This window comes from Camelus ferus, chromosome 13 (genome assembly GCF_009834535.1).
Source record: "Camelus ferus isolate YT-003-E chromosome 13, BCGSAC_Cfer_1.0, whole genome shotgun sequence".
Lineage (NCBI taxonomy): Eukaryota > Metazoa > Chordata > Mammalia > Artiodactyla > Camelidae > Camelus > Camelus ferus.
In genome coordinates this window covers 25528116-25540823 of record NC_045708.1, presented here as the reverse complement: position 1 = coordinate 25540823, position 12708 = coordinate 25528116, and the positions used below count along the sequence as shown (strand labels likewise).

Here is a 12708-nt window from a genome sequence, read left to right as displayed (position 1 = left end):
CACTTACCTTGTAAAGTATATGATTAAGTAAGATAATGCATGCAAGGTGCTTAAATAAGCATTTATTTGGGGGGGAAAAAAACTCCATCTATAAAAGTGCATCTTTAATATTCAGGTTGACCTCCCACCCAGGTTTGCTCAAGATAGTCAGTTTACAATTGTTGCCCCAGTGTATTAACAGCATCCCCTCTCTCAATAGTGTCCTGGTTCAAAAACATAAATTACATGGTCACAATATTAACTGGACAAAAATAAATCTAACTTAAGACAAGCATCATTAAGTCAAAGGAAAGTGAACTATTTCAGCTAAGAACTGGCACCCAAAACCTCTCTTCCTATCCAAGCAAATATAAATTAAAGAAATGATGGTCATATTTCAGTGTGTAAATTTACTTCCCTCTCCTCTCCCAAAAAGGAAATCATAAGCTAATGATCATCATATCACTATTATATCACAGCCAGCGCTAGCTAGTGATACGCATGTTGAAGTGTTTAAATGTGAAATGTACTGATATCTGCAACTTACTTTAAAATACTTCAAAAAAATAAGAAAATGGGCAAAGGAACTGAATAAACATTTCCCCAAAGAAGATATACAGATGGTCCATAAGCACATGAAAAGATGCTCAAGATGCTCAACATCACCAATCAACAGGGAAATACTAACCAAAGCTACCTCACACCCATTAGAATGGCTAGTACTTAAAAGGAAGGAAGGAAGAAATGTTGGTGAGGATATGGAAAAATTGGAACCCTCTGTGCACTGTAGTTGGGAATATAAATGGTGCAGCCACTGTGGAAAACAGCAGAGTATAGCAGTTTCACAAAAAATTAAACAGAATTACCACATGATCCAGCAATTCCACTTCTGAGTATAACACCCAAAAGGACTGAAAGCAAGGTCTTTCTTTTTTTTGATTGGGGGAGGTAATCGGGTTGGTTTGTTTATTAATGGCAGTACTGGGGATGGAACCCAGGACCTCTTACACGCTAGGCATGCACTCTACCACTGAGCTCCGTACACCCTCCCTGTGAGTGCAAGGTCATGAAGAGGTATTTGTACACCTATGTTCACAGCAACATTATTCATGATAGCTAAAATGTGGAAGCAACCCAAGTGTCTGACTGATGGATAAATGGATAAGCAAAATGTAGTATATACATGTATATGATGGAATATTATGAAGAGAAACTCTGACATGCTACAAAATGGATGGACATTGAGGACATTATGCTAAGCAAAATAAGCTTGCCACGAAAAGACAAACACTATGATCCCACTTATACTTACTTAGAGCAGGAGACAAAGTAGAATGATGGGTGTCAGAGGTTGGGGGAGTGGGGAGAATAGGGACTCACTATTGTAGATTATCAGTTTTGGAAGATGAAGTGCTCTGGAGATGGACAGTGACAATGGCTGCACAACAGTGAATGTACTTAATGCCACTCAACTGTACACTTAAAAATTAACATGGCAAATTTTATGTTATCTGTGTTTTGCTACAATATAAAAAAACTGGAAAAAATAAGGTAGAGTGAGTATAAAGACGTGATAAAGCAAATATAGTAAAATGCTTACAAATGTCAAATCTAGGTAGTGGGCACATGGGTACTTACTGCATGATTCTTTCAACTTTTCTGCATGCTGGAAATCTGTCATAATAAAACAGTGGAGGGCAAAAAAAAAAATCAAAAAAAAAAATTGTCATCCCTGCTAACACGCACCTGATGCAGAGTAACTAACCTACAGGGTATGAGAGAACCACGAGCCTTAGGGGATGACAGAATATAAAAGCCAATTTAAACTAAATCTTCTAAAAGTTCATTTTAGCCACATTCAATGAGATCATAACAACTGTACTACTACTGTAACACAGTGGGTGACAGATAAGCCTACCCTAGCCCCAAAATGACAAATTAAGCTTTAGCCCCTCCAACATAAATATCCAATATTCTTAAGACATTATTTGAAGCCCTAATTTAAGCAACAAATCATCCATTTCTAAAAAATAACTAATTTGGATAGAAATTAAATCCTAAAAGTGTATCAATCCATAAAATCTGTATACCACATTATTTTCATTCCAGTAAGTGACCAGCACTTAATAGGCATACAATGCCTAATTTCCCCCCAAAAGAAAAGCCAAACATCAAAAACAGTCCATGCATCAATCTCAATTTCAGTTCCTGCTCAGTTGTTTTTAAAGTGAAGAAAAGAAACTCTAATAGGTTAAAAAAAATTCTAATCCAAAAATAAGAGGTTTAGCAAAATTGTCCCTATTTTTCACTATGCCTACAAAGACAGCATTCTCTCTGCATTCTTATTTGTTTTTCTGTGGTTGATTTCTAGTTTCATGCCTTTGTGGTCAGAGAAGATGCCTGAAATAATTTCTATCCTCTTAAATTTGTTGAGCTCTCTGCATTCTGAACAAAGTCACTGTGGGCTAAGAGGTAAAGAGAGTTTAAATGTTATGAAAATGGTGATACATAAAAGTTAGACAAAGAAAAGTCCAAAATTCTTTTGTGAAATCTAAGGGGAGAAAACTGCAACTACTTGTAGGTCCCACCTATCACAGGCAGAAGTAATGCTGACAAAAACATGAAAAGACAATCTAGACCAGCACTGTCCAACTTCCTGAGATAAGGAAAAATGTTCCACACCTACATCACTCAAAATGGCAGCCACCAGTCACAAGTTGCTGCTACTGACCACCTGAAATATGGCTAGCATGAGAATTATACTAAAATTATATTTAATTTTAATTAACTCAAAGTTAGCTAGGCCAAATATGGTTAGTGGGTACTGAAATAGTGTGCAGATCTAGACCATAGACCACATTATCAAGGTTAACTTTTCTCCAACAGAATCTAAAGCTCACTACACACTTAATAAATACTAAGGAAGAAATGGAGAGTCACAAAGGTTTTTGAACAGAACAAAAGCATCAGTTTTGGGCATTTTTCTACGCATTGTATTATGTCAACAAATACAGTTTTCCAATCCACAACATCTCTCTTCTACCCATTCCACTGTATAAACATACTTACTATAAGCAGTCCCCTAGTATTCTAAGTCTAGGTTGCTTTCAATTTTTCACTTACTATAAATAACACTTCAATGATTATCTTATCTTTAAGGACCTGTCCAATTACTCCCTTAAGGTATGTTCCTAAAAGCACAGGTTACCTTCAGTTCATCTCCAGAAAAGCTACAGCAATTTATATTGCTACCAGCAGTATTTGAGAAGTCCATTTCCCCACATCCTCACCAACACTAATTGTCATATTTTTACCATGATGGAGATCTGAGGGGAAAAAATGCTGTTTCATCGTTGATTTAACCTGTATCTAATTTTCATGTGTGACTTGTCATGATAATGTAATTTTCAAAATGGTTAGCCTATTTGTTTCTGAACTGTTTATTGAATAATTAAGTCATCTTTCCCTCACAATCTTGAAATACAATACCACCTTTATCATATACTCAGCACTTTCCATCTGCTATTGAGGGTTCTGAGTGTTTCCCACTGTCCTTTCAAATTTAGTGCCACATGACTTCTTCCCTTTTCCAAATAGCTAACAAGCAATCCATCTCCCATATTCAATAATAAAATTAATTTGTTGAATTCCTTCTATGTACCCAGACACTGGGCTAATCAACTGTCACAATAACCCTTGTTGGAGGTAGAGATTTCCATCACTATTTGAAACTGAACAGATACACCGCAGAGTTAAGCAACTTTCCCCAAAGTCAGTTTGGGGAGAAAAAAAAAAAAAGCTTCTGATAAGAAGGAGTCCCATTTCTCACCACATTCATCTGATAAAGCCAAGGTCTTTAGTGGGGAGGGGTATAGGTCAAGTGGTAGAGCACATGCTTAGCATATACAAGGTCCTAGGTTCAATCCTCAGTACCTCCATTAAAAATTAACTAAATAAAACTAATTACCTTCCCTCCAAAAAACACCTAAACAAAAAGACTTAAAAAAAAAAAGGTCTCTAGGTAATGTGTCATAAACCCCCATGAGCATGTCCTATTAACTGAACACTGCAGCTGCAAACATTTTGCTAAAAGTGGAATAGAAAATATCCCTACCAACTACTTTCATCATGCATGTATGTATACTACAACACAAAACAGCCTCCATAGCAAAAAAGGAAGACAATAAACCAGCAATCAATTAAATACATTCACTTCCTCACTCTATACTGTCATTCAATATGGCACTACATTCAAGGCTATTTGAATCATCCTGGCTGGTGAATGATGAAACAATTCACACTTGCTAAAGGTAAAATGTCCAGCAAAAACATGACAAACAAGCATGGAACAGAAATAAAGGAAAAGAACAGGCAAACTAAGTTCTATGCTACAAAGACAAAGCATTCACCATCAACCCAAGAATCAACATATCTAACTCAATTTTTCAGGAACATGAGGAATAACACAAATGATTCGCTTTTGCAATTTAAGTTCTTTTGAAGAAAGGTTTTAAGTATTAAGCTTTCATAATAAACCTGAAGAGGTTTATCTCTACTTCCTCCATGATTCCTTACTGTCTACCCTCACTATTCAGAAATATACTCAAACTGTTACCACTGACCTAAAGAGATGGCGTTATAGGAAATTTTCACTTTCTAATTACATATTCTGCAATGTCAATTTTTTCAACAAGCCATCTATCTGTGGTGAGCAGGGAAAACAAAACTGAAGACAACTACCTGCCCCACCAAGGGTTTGCAGGCTGTGTCTTGCTTAACTAAACCCTGGGGTAGGGGTGGGAGGACCTTAGGGAACTCAGCTGTTTTATCTTTTTAACAATGAAATGTTAAGCAGAACCCCAAAGTATAAAATATCAACGCAGCACCGCTCTGACTGAAATGGAAGCAGGCTGCTCAGAGCCTGGCAGCTCAGCCTCTTTCCCTCATAGCTCCTAAGGCACTTCCTCACCCCAGAGTATTTTAAAACCTCCTGTCCAACCTATACTTGACTAAACCTACTATAAATTCAAGGACAACAATCATTACCACAACCTACTGATAGTCACCTCAGTTTTACAGAATAGCCTTTAGAGAATGAGTTTTGAATAGAAAATTTTATAAATCAACTTTATAATTCACATAAAATGGATGTACACATTTTAAGGATACAGTTCAGTGAGTTTTGACAAAATATACTGTGTAAACACCACCCCACCCAAACAACAGACTACTTTCATCACTCTAGTAAGTACCCTCTCACCCCTTTGCAATCTCCTCACCCACCACCAAATTATTTTCAACAGGTAGCATAACAGAATCTGAGTAAACTAGGACTTGATAGTGGGAGCACTTCCAGAGACTGCCACCCAGTCAGTCATTGATTTATTCCTGTATCAACTCATCTTTTCTCTCAATATTTACTAAGCCTCTTCTATGTAACAAAGAACATCCTAGATGTGGGGATTCAGCAGTGAATCAAACAATCCCTGCTTTACTCCCTAAAGAGTTGAAGACACAACAGATGAAAAATAAATTACAATGTTCCATAGTAATAATGCACGGGTGGGGGAGGTATTTCGTTGATGAGTGGAGCACTATTATAGATGCAGCAGTCAAGGAAAGCCTCAAAACAGATGTGATACATCCATTAAAAAGGGACATCAAAACCATCAAAGCCAAAGTGACACAGCAACTCCTTGACAGCTAAGCAGTAAGACCTTCAGAGAATGCAAAGTAAGGCTCTGTAAAGAATTAATTTATTACAGCTGAAACAAGAATTTCTTATATTAAAAAATTTACCCGATTATTTTTTTCTACTGAGCAACCCCAGTCTGGCACCTGACCAAAGCTCCTTCATTTTTAAAGTTTTTTCCTGACAGTCCATAGTCTGGTAGCCAAAGATTTTAGTCAAGACTCTTGGACACATCCTTCAGATACATTGGGACCATAATGGAGTAATGGAGTAATGGAGAGTCCTGGAGTGAAGAAATCTCTAAGTTAACTTTACAAAGTAGGCTCACCTCAATGACTTTCTCTATCAATCCTTTATGTATCCTGCCCTCTTAATCGAAAGAGAAAAAGAAAATTGAGTTATTAACCCCTCAAAGAACCACACAAGATTACTGAAAGCAAAGCAATGGACTTCACAGAAGCAGACCATATACTGGGGGGAAAAAAAACCCCACACACTTTGGTTCTTATGCCTCAGGACAGCAGCCAAAAGTCTTCTAATTAGATATTCAGCAACTTGTCTTTGCTTGGCCTTCTATCTTCTGAAACAAGCCAAGTTGTGCAGTTACTGCATTCCTGATGCTAAAAAGCAAATCACGCAGAACAAAAATGAGGACACTGCACATGCGCCAACTAAAAGGCATGGGCAAGGGTCAGATCAAACCTTTTACTTTCTAAAAGCCCTTGAGTTTCTTCAGTTTGGAAACAAAATAATTCAATGTTTTGCATTCCTGCCCTGGCACTGCTCCACCTCCCTCTTCTAAAATTTCTTTCCTTTTTTTTTTTTTTTTTAAAGAAGAAACAAAAGGAAATAAAGCACCAAGACAGAAAAAAAAATTTTAATGGTGATATAAGGACATGCCCCAACCACAAAAGATGGCTGCAGCAAGCAAAAACAGAGGGCCAAGGCTGCCAATCTGAATTTTCAAAGCAGCCTGAATCTACATTTTTACATGAAATCTCCATTTTTTAATGTTGACAACTCATTCAAATTTACAACACTGTGTGAGCCAAACAAAACACATCTGTCAACTGGATTTAGTCCATGAGTCTTCAGTTTTCAACCCCTACCATAAAAAGAAAAATGCATGGTTCTTTCAGTGGTAGAGCTCTAACTTCTGGTAGAAAGCACATTCTATGCTTCCAATAACACACTAACATCTAAAAATACACTACAAAATATATGAATATACATCTGACACCCCTAACTGTTGGAAGGAAAGCAAGAAGAAAATTAACTCACTCTTTACACACTAAGGTGCTACAATTCTACCACTAAAATAGGAACTGCAAACAAAACCCAATGGAAGAAAACATTAGGAAATGGATACGGATTTTTGTGAAACAGAGCTCACAAATGTTCAGACTCTTCAATGCGTGTATCAGCCCATAACTCCTAGACTAAAAGACACTAAAAGCTGATTTTTCTATCGCACATTTAACTTTGAAAAAAAAAAAAGTTTCCTTGAAACACTAAGAAAGTCAGTCTTTCAGAAAGGGTACCCATGACTCAACTGTCCTGGTAAGCCATGGGCAACTACTCTTTTATGGGTTATAAAACCTGCATTACAGACTCTAGAGTACTGGTTCTTAAACTGAGACTCTAATGAATATGATGGAAGGTAACACAACCCTTTGAGAAAAGGTACTCCCTCTCAAAAATTTTAGAGTTCTTAAGTTCCTGTAGTCCATGGACCATAGACTGATGTCTTGCTCTAGAGAATATTAAAACTATGTAATCTCCAAACCCTCCGCTTCTTCCCACTAATGCATCTCCACTCCACCTCTCTACTTCGCCAACTACCATCTCCAGGCTGGAGTTGCACAAAGTCTCTTAATTGATAACACCCACAATCCAATTTCCACACCCCTGCATAACAGATTTTTAAATGTAAATCAGAAGGCTTCAATCAATTCCCTAAACAACCTTACCTCTCCATCTCACCTTTAAGCACTCTCCTCATTACGTGTCAGCCACACTTGGCCTCTTTTCAGTTCGGAAAGCACACTAAGTTCCCCATCTTCTAGTTTTGGCACTTGCTGTTCCCTCTACCTGAAATGCCCGCCTTGACGCCCTACAAAATTGTCTCCTCACTCTCACCAAAAAGAACTTCTCTGACTACCCTTAGGTCTCTTCCTTTTTAGGGTCTATCAAGTGCCCTGCTTGATACCTCCACGTCACTTTCCTCAATTGGTAATTTATTTGCTTATCTGTTGTGTACCCCCCCACTATACTGTAGGCTCTCAAAAAGTCTCATCAGGGACTGAGAACTAAATCATTCAAATAATGAGTCAGTTTTAGATGTTTACAGAATGAGTGTGTGAAGCAATCTACCAAAAAATCTAGTATTTGAGAGCACAGCATTCCACCACACTTCCTTCAACTCAGGATGTCACTATGCCCAAGAGAAACAGTAACACCTTAAAGTCTGTTAGTGGTTAATTCTATCCATTCTAAAAAAATTAATAAATCGTATGTCTTATGCTCTCCCTTAGCCTCATCCCTCACCATCTCGGTGCTAATTTCGGAAATACTTCAAGTTTCCTCCCTCCAGTTTTCCAGTACAAAACAGAACACTCTTTGTAATTCATCATTTCACTGGCTAAACCAAATTCAGAAAGTACCTGTACTAGCTACTCTAAAAAAGAAATATGCTAGAGAACTGCTATGACTACTGCTGCTGCTGCTACTATTACCACTACTGCCGCTAAAGCTGGACTCTACCTAATCCGCAGTCTAAAAACATTGTCTCCAAAACCGGAGATCTTTCACTGGTGCTGAGATTCAAAAACAACAACAACAACAAAGCAAAGAGATGGAAGTGTACTGGACATAAGAGCTTTTAGTTAAACAGTTCTTTACAAAAACTTCAACTCACCTCTTTTACAAAATACAATCAAGCCTACATGGGTACAGAAAAAGGTTTGTTTTCATATTGCTGAAGTGTGTACACTAGTTCACAAAACCAATTTCCCAACTGTTCCACAAACTAAGCCCAATTTGTTCCACAAGTTGTTCATAGCAGCAGACGTTTTTGGCTCTTTAACAGGCTTCTGCATAATGATACACACATCAGGCCCTCTAGATAACAGGACAGACTACAAAAGACAGCATTTCCAGAAAAGAAAAGGGAGGGCCATCTGAAAGGGGAAAAAACGATGGCGTGTTACATGTCTTTTCACTCTGGCCTACAATCTATAAATTCTAAAAGTGATGATAATAGTGCTTAACGCACGTCAGGTAATAAGTTAAGTGGTTTTCAATTTATCTCACTTAATCTTCACAGTAACCCTATCAAGTCGTCCCTGTTACTCGCCTCTACTTTATAGATAAGGAAACGAAGGCACCTGGAAGGGATGCCCCTTGATCTGAAACCAAAAGCAGAGCCAAAACTTGAACAAGCAGCCAGCTCCAGGAGCCTTCTGTTATGCAGCCACCAGAAGCTTCATCGGCTCTCCCCCGCCAGGTTCTACCACACTCTCAAGAGGCTTTTCCCTCAATCCAATTAACAACCTCCCCGTAAACACTGAACTATCACTGATGGCTTCCAACTTCTGGCGCTACTCGCCAGCTTCCGCCGCCATGCTCCACCCCTAAGATTTAGAAAGGCAAAGAGTATAGCTGATGAAAGTTGCTAAAGGAGGAGAAGGAAATTACCTCATGCCAGCAGAACACACGCCGATTACCACTGGAACGCAAGTCGGCCTCACGTCCAACCCAAGAGACTGAAACGAAAGTGGGCACACAAACGTTCCCGTGGCTGGTAAATTTGGACTATGCCTCCCCGACCACAAGGCAGAAAAGAACATAAGAGTTACTAACATTTACTGAGTGCCAGCCACATGCGCCCTAGAAGACAGAACCAGGCCAATGAAGATTAGGTTGGGGGAGGGAAGGGCACTCAAGAGTTCCGGGAAAAGGAGAAAACAAGATAATGGGGTTCACACGATTTAAGGGGAGAAATGAAGGAGGTAGAGGCCTCTCCCCAGCAGCTTGAAAGAAGATAAAAGGGTAGGAGCAGCTCCGGAGAAAAGGCAGCCCTCAGCGTCGAGAGCTAGGCCAGAGCGAGGGGAAGCCCTGAAGGGCGGGGAAGGGGAGGAGCCGGAGAGAGCGGGGCCCGCTCAGAAGAGGCCGGGGGTAGGCGCGGGGAAGCGGCTCCGCGCCGAGCCTGCCGGGGACGAGGAGCCAGCGGCCGCAGAGGAAAGAGAAAAGGCTAAACGACTGGAGCCCGTTGGGCTGCCCTAATTCCCATTAGGGGGCCCTCACTCACCTGGGCCTACCACAGCGATCGCAGCTGCAGCCTCGCAACGGCACAACCGGCTCGAACCTCGCCCCCGCCCGACAGCGCGCCCCGCGTCCCCGCTCTGCGACGGCAGTAGCGGCGGCGTCGCCCGAGGCCTCCTGGGAAATGTAGTCCTACGCCCGGACCGCCTAGCCAACTTGACGGTCTAAGAAACTACGTTTCCCACAAGGCATAGCGAGCGTTAGGCCCGCCGCCTTGCGTCACGCGCCAGGTTGTCGGCAGTCACGTGGGCTGCTCTGTTCCATCCCCTCCCCCTGCCTGGGTGGCCTGGGGAAGAAGGAGGGAGGTGGACGGAAGGGGCGGGGGCGCTGCTGACGCCGTCGCCCCCACCATTTTGGAACCAGCCTGGAGGGAGGGCATGAGCCCCACCCACTCGCGGCCTGCCTTCGTTGTTGAGAAGTCTCCGAGGTTGGGAATCCGCTTCCGTGGCTTTGGGTCTCTGCCCTGCTGCCTCTCGCTTTGTGACCTTGAGCCAATCTTCTTCCCTCTCTGAGCCTCAGCTTCCTCCGCTATGAAATGAGACTCGTCATTTCTACCCCCACAGAGTTGTTGCGAGGCTCTGACAGAGTAAGGCACATAGAAAGCGTCTAGTACCTTGAAAGAGCAACCCAAAATGAGGTGGTTTATATTGTGCTAGTGTGACCTATGGCGACCCAGAAGCCCAGGTGGGTACAGCTCTCTGTAGCCTCATCTCTGGCCACCGCTGTCCCCCACTCTCGTGAGAATGAGCGCACATAAAGAGGTTTTCAGAAAGTGTGGTCATGTGAAGCTTATTAGAGTGGGTGCCCTCTCCTGTAGAACCAGAAGTTTCCGGGGGAAGTATAGCCTTGGAATCTGCATTATAAACAAACCTCTCCAGTGTTTCTTATGCACATGCAAGTTTGAGGGTCCAGGGTGTTTTACACAGGCTGGTTTCTGCTGGAATTCCTGCCCTACTGAACTAGAATTTTTAACTGAGCTCAAATGTCACCTCTTCTGTGAAGACTTCCAAGTTTACTAGCGCCTCATCTCTGTACTCCCACAGTACTTTTGCACCTTATTTTACAATTATCAAGGATTGTGTTTGTCTTCCCCACCGGACTGTGAGCTCTCTGAGAACAGAGATCAATTTTGACGGATTTCTGCATCCGCAGGGCAAAGTAAACAAAGTAAACGTGAAAAAATTTTGAAAGCATCTGTTCTTCCTGGGAGAAAAGCTCACCAGGTTCAACTTAAATCTCAAACGGTGCCACATCAGCCCTCACCCTTACTGACCTCAACAGCATTCCTTCCACACTGCTTACTCTTTTTTCCTTTGAGTACTTCCTGTGGGCTGCATGATGTGTAGTGCTCCTTGAAAGTTTCTGATTCAATTTAATTTTCAATTCACAGATTTTCTGAGTGTCTACTATAGGCTATGCCCAGTGCAAAATACTAGGAACACAGTGGTAAACCAGATAGACACAGAAATACATAGTCATTCCTCTTGGCCTGTGAAACACTGTGCTGGATCTCTTCTTAACCTCCCTCCTACCTTTGTACCTTCCCTGGCCCAGAAACTTACCACACGGTTCCAGCCTCTTCCCTCTCCTCATTCAACCTCTCTCCCTGAGTGACCTTTCTCCTTAAGTGATCTGGCATGCTCAGGTAGCTTTTACGTCTCTCCTATGTATTTTACTTCCGTATCTACAGCTCAGCATCAACTCAGGTAGCTCTAGATGTTTGAGACTCGCCTGATTGCCCGATGGTATCTCAAACTTAACCTGCCAAAAACTGAGCTCTTTTCTCCAATAAAGCATTATCTAGTTAATTGTGCAGTGAATTGTTTACACATCTGTGTTCTCCACTAAGCTTAGAGCTCTTCTTAAGGAAAAGAACACCTCATTACTCTGTTCATTTACTGAGCTCCTACTATGAGCCAGACCCTATGCTAGAAGCTCAGGAGGAAAATGCTTACAAAAGAAGTGTGGTCCCTGCCTTCGCAAAGCTTATTTCTAAGGAGTCTATCACGTGCATAATTAATTACAAATTGTGACAAGGGCAACACGGGAAAGTATATGATATACATATATATATGTATATTTGGACTATGCCTCCCCTTTATATATATATATAAAACAACACAGAATAGGGGTTGGCAAACTATGGCCCACAGGCCAGTTCTAGCCCACCTCCTGTTTTTTTATGGCCAGAAGCTAGGAATTTTTTTTTACCTTTCTAAATAGTTGAAAAAAAATCAACATCAAAATGGTGAAAAGTATATATGAAATTCAGAGTTTAACATCCATAAATTCATTTATGTATTTTCGATGGCTTCTATGACCCTGAGTTGAGTGGTTGTAACACAGACCTGAAAAGCCTAAAATATTTACTATCTGCCCCTTACAGAGAAAGTTTACTGATTCTTAACATAGAATCTGGAGGTCCTGATCTAAGCTTGAAGGTCAGAGGAGGCTTCCCTGAAGAACTGACCCATAAACTTGCAGTTAACCAGGTTGAGAATTGGGGAACAGCCGTCCGGGTAGAAGGAACACATGGGAAAGCCCTGTGGTGTGAAGGAGCTTGGCACATCCTAAATATTATTAGGTCTGTCATTGACTCTGGAGTGTAACAGGAAATAAAGCACAGTGAGCCTAGTGAGGTCATGAGGAGTCAGATCCTGCTGGGTCTAATAGTCCAGGTTGAGGATATTGGATTTTACTCTGAGAAAAATGGG

The 12708-nt window shown here is 41.0% G+C and overlaps 1 protein-coding gene across 6 annotated transcripts in view; it reads right to left on the bottom strand.

The window, feature by feature from the left end:
- THRAP3 (thyroid hormone receptor associated protein 3) overlaps positions 1-10112 on the bottom strand; it is a 65029-nt gene extending 54917 nt beyond the window's left edge. For 3 of the 6 annotated variants that reach the window (XM_032495949.1, XM_014560573.2, XM_032495951.1), the window contains exons 1-2: positions 9981-10076; positions 9368-9435 (exon numbers count right to left, since the gene is read on the bottom strand). The gene's annotated coding sequence lies outside the window, so the exon portion shown is untranslated. Of the gene's footprint in view, positions 1-9367; positions 9436-9532; positions 9764-9980 lie in introns of those variants that run through there. The other 3 variants (XM_032495950.1, XM_006186322.3, XM_032495948.1) reach the window with 2 other exon arrangements.
- Between the last annotated feature and the right edge of the window lie 2596 nt (positions 10113-12708).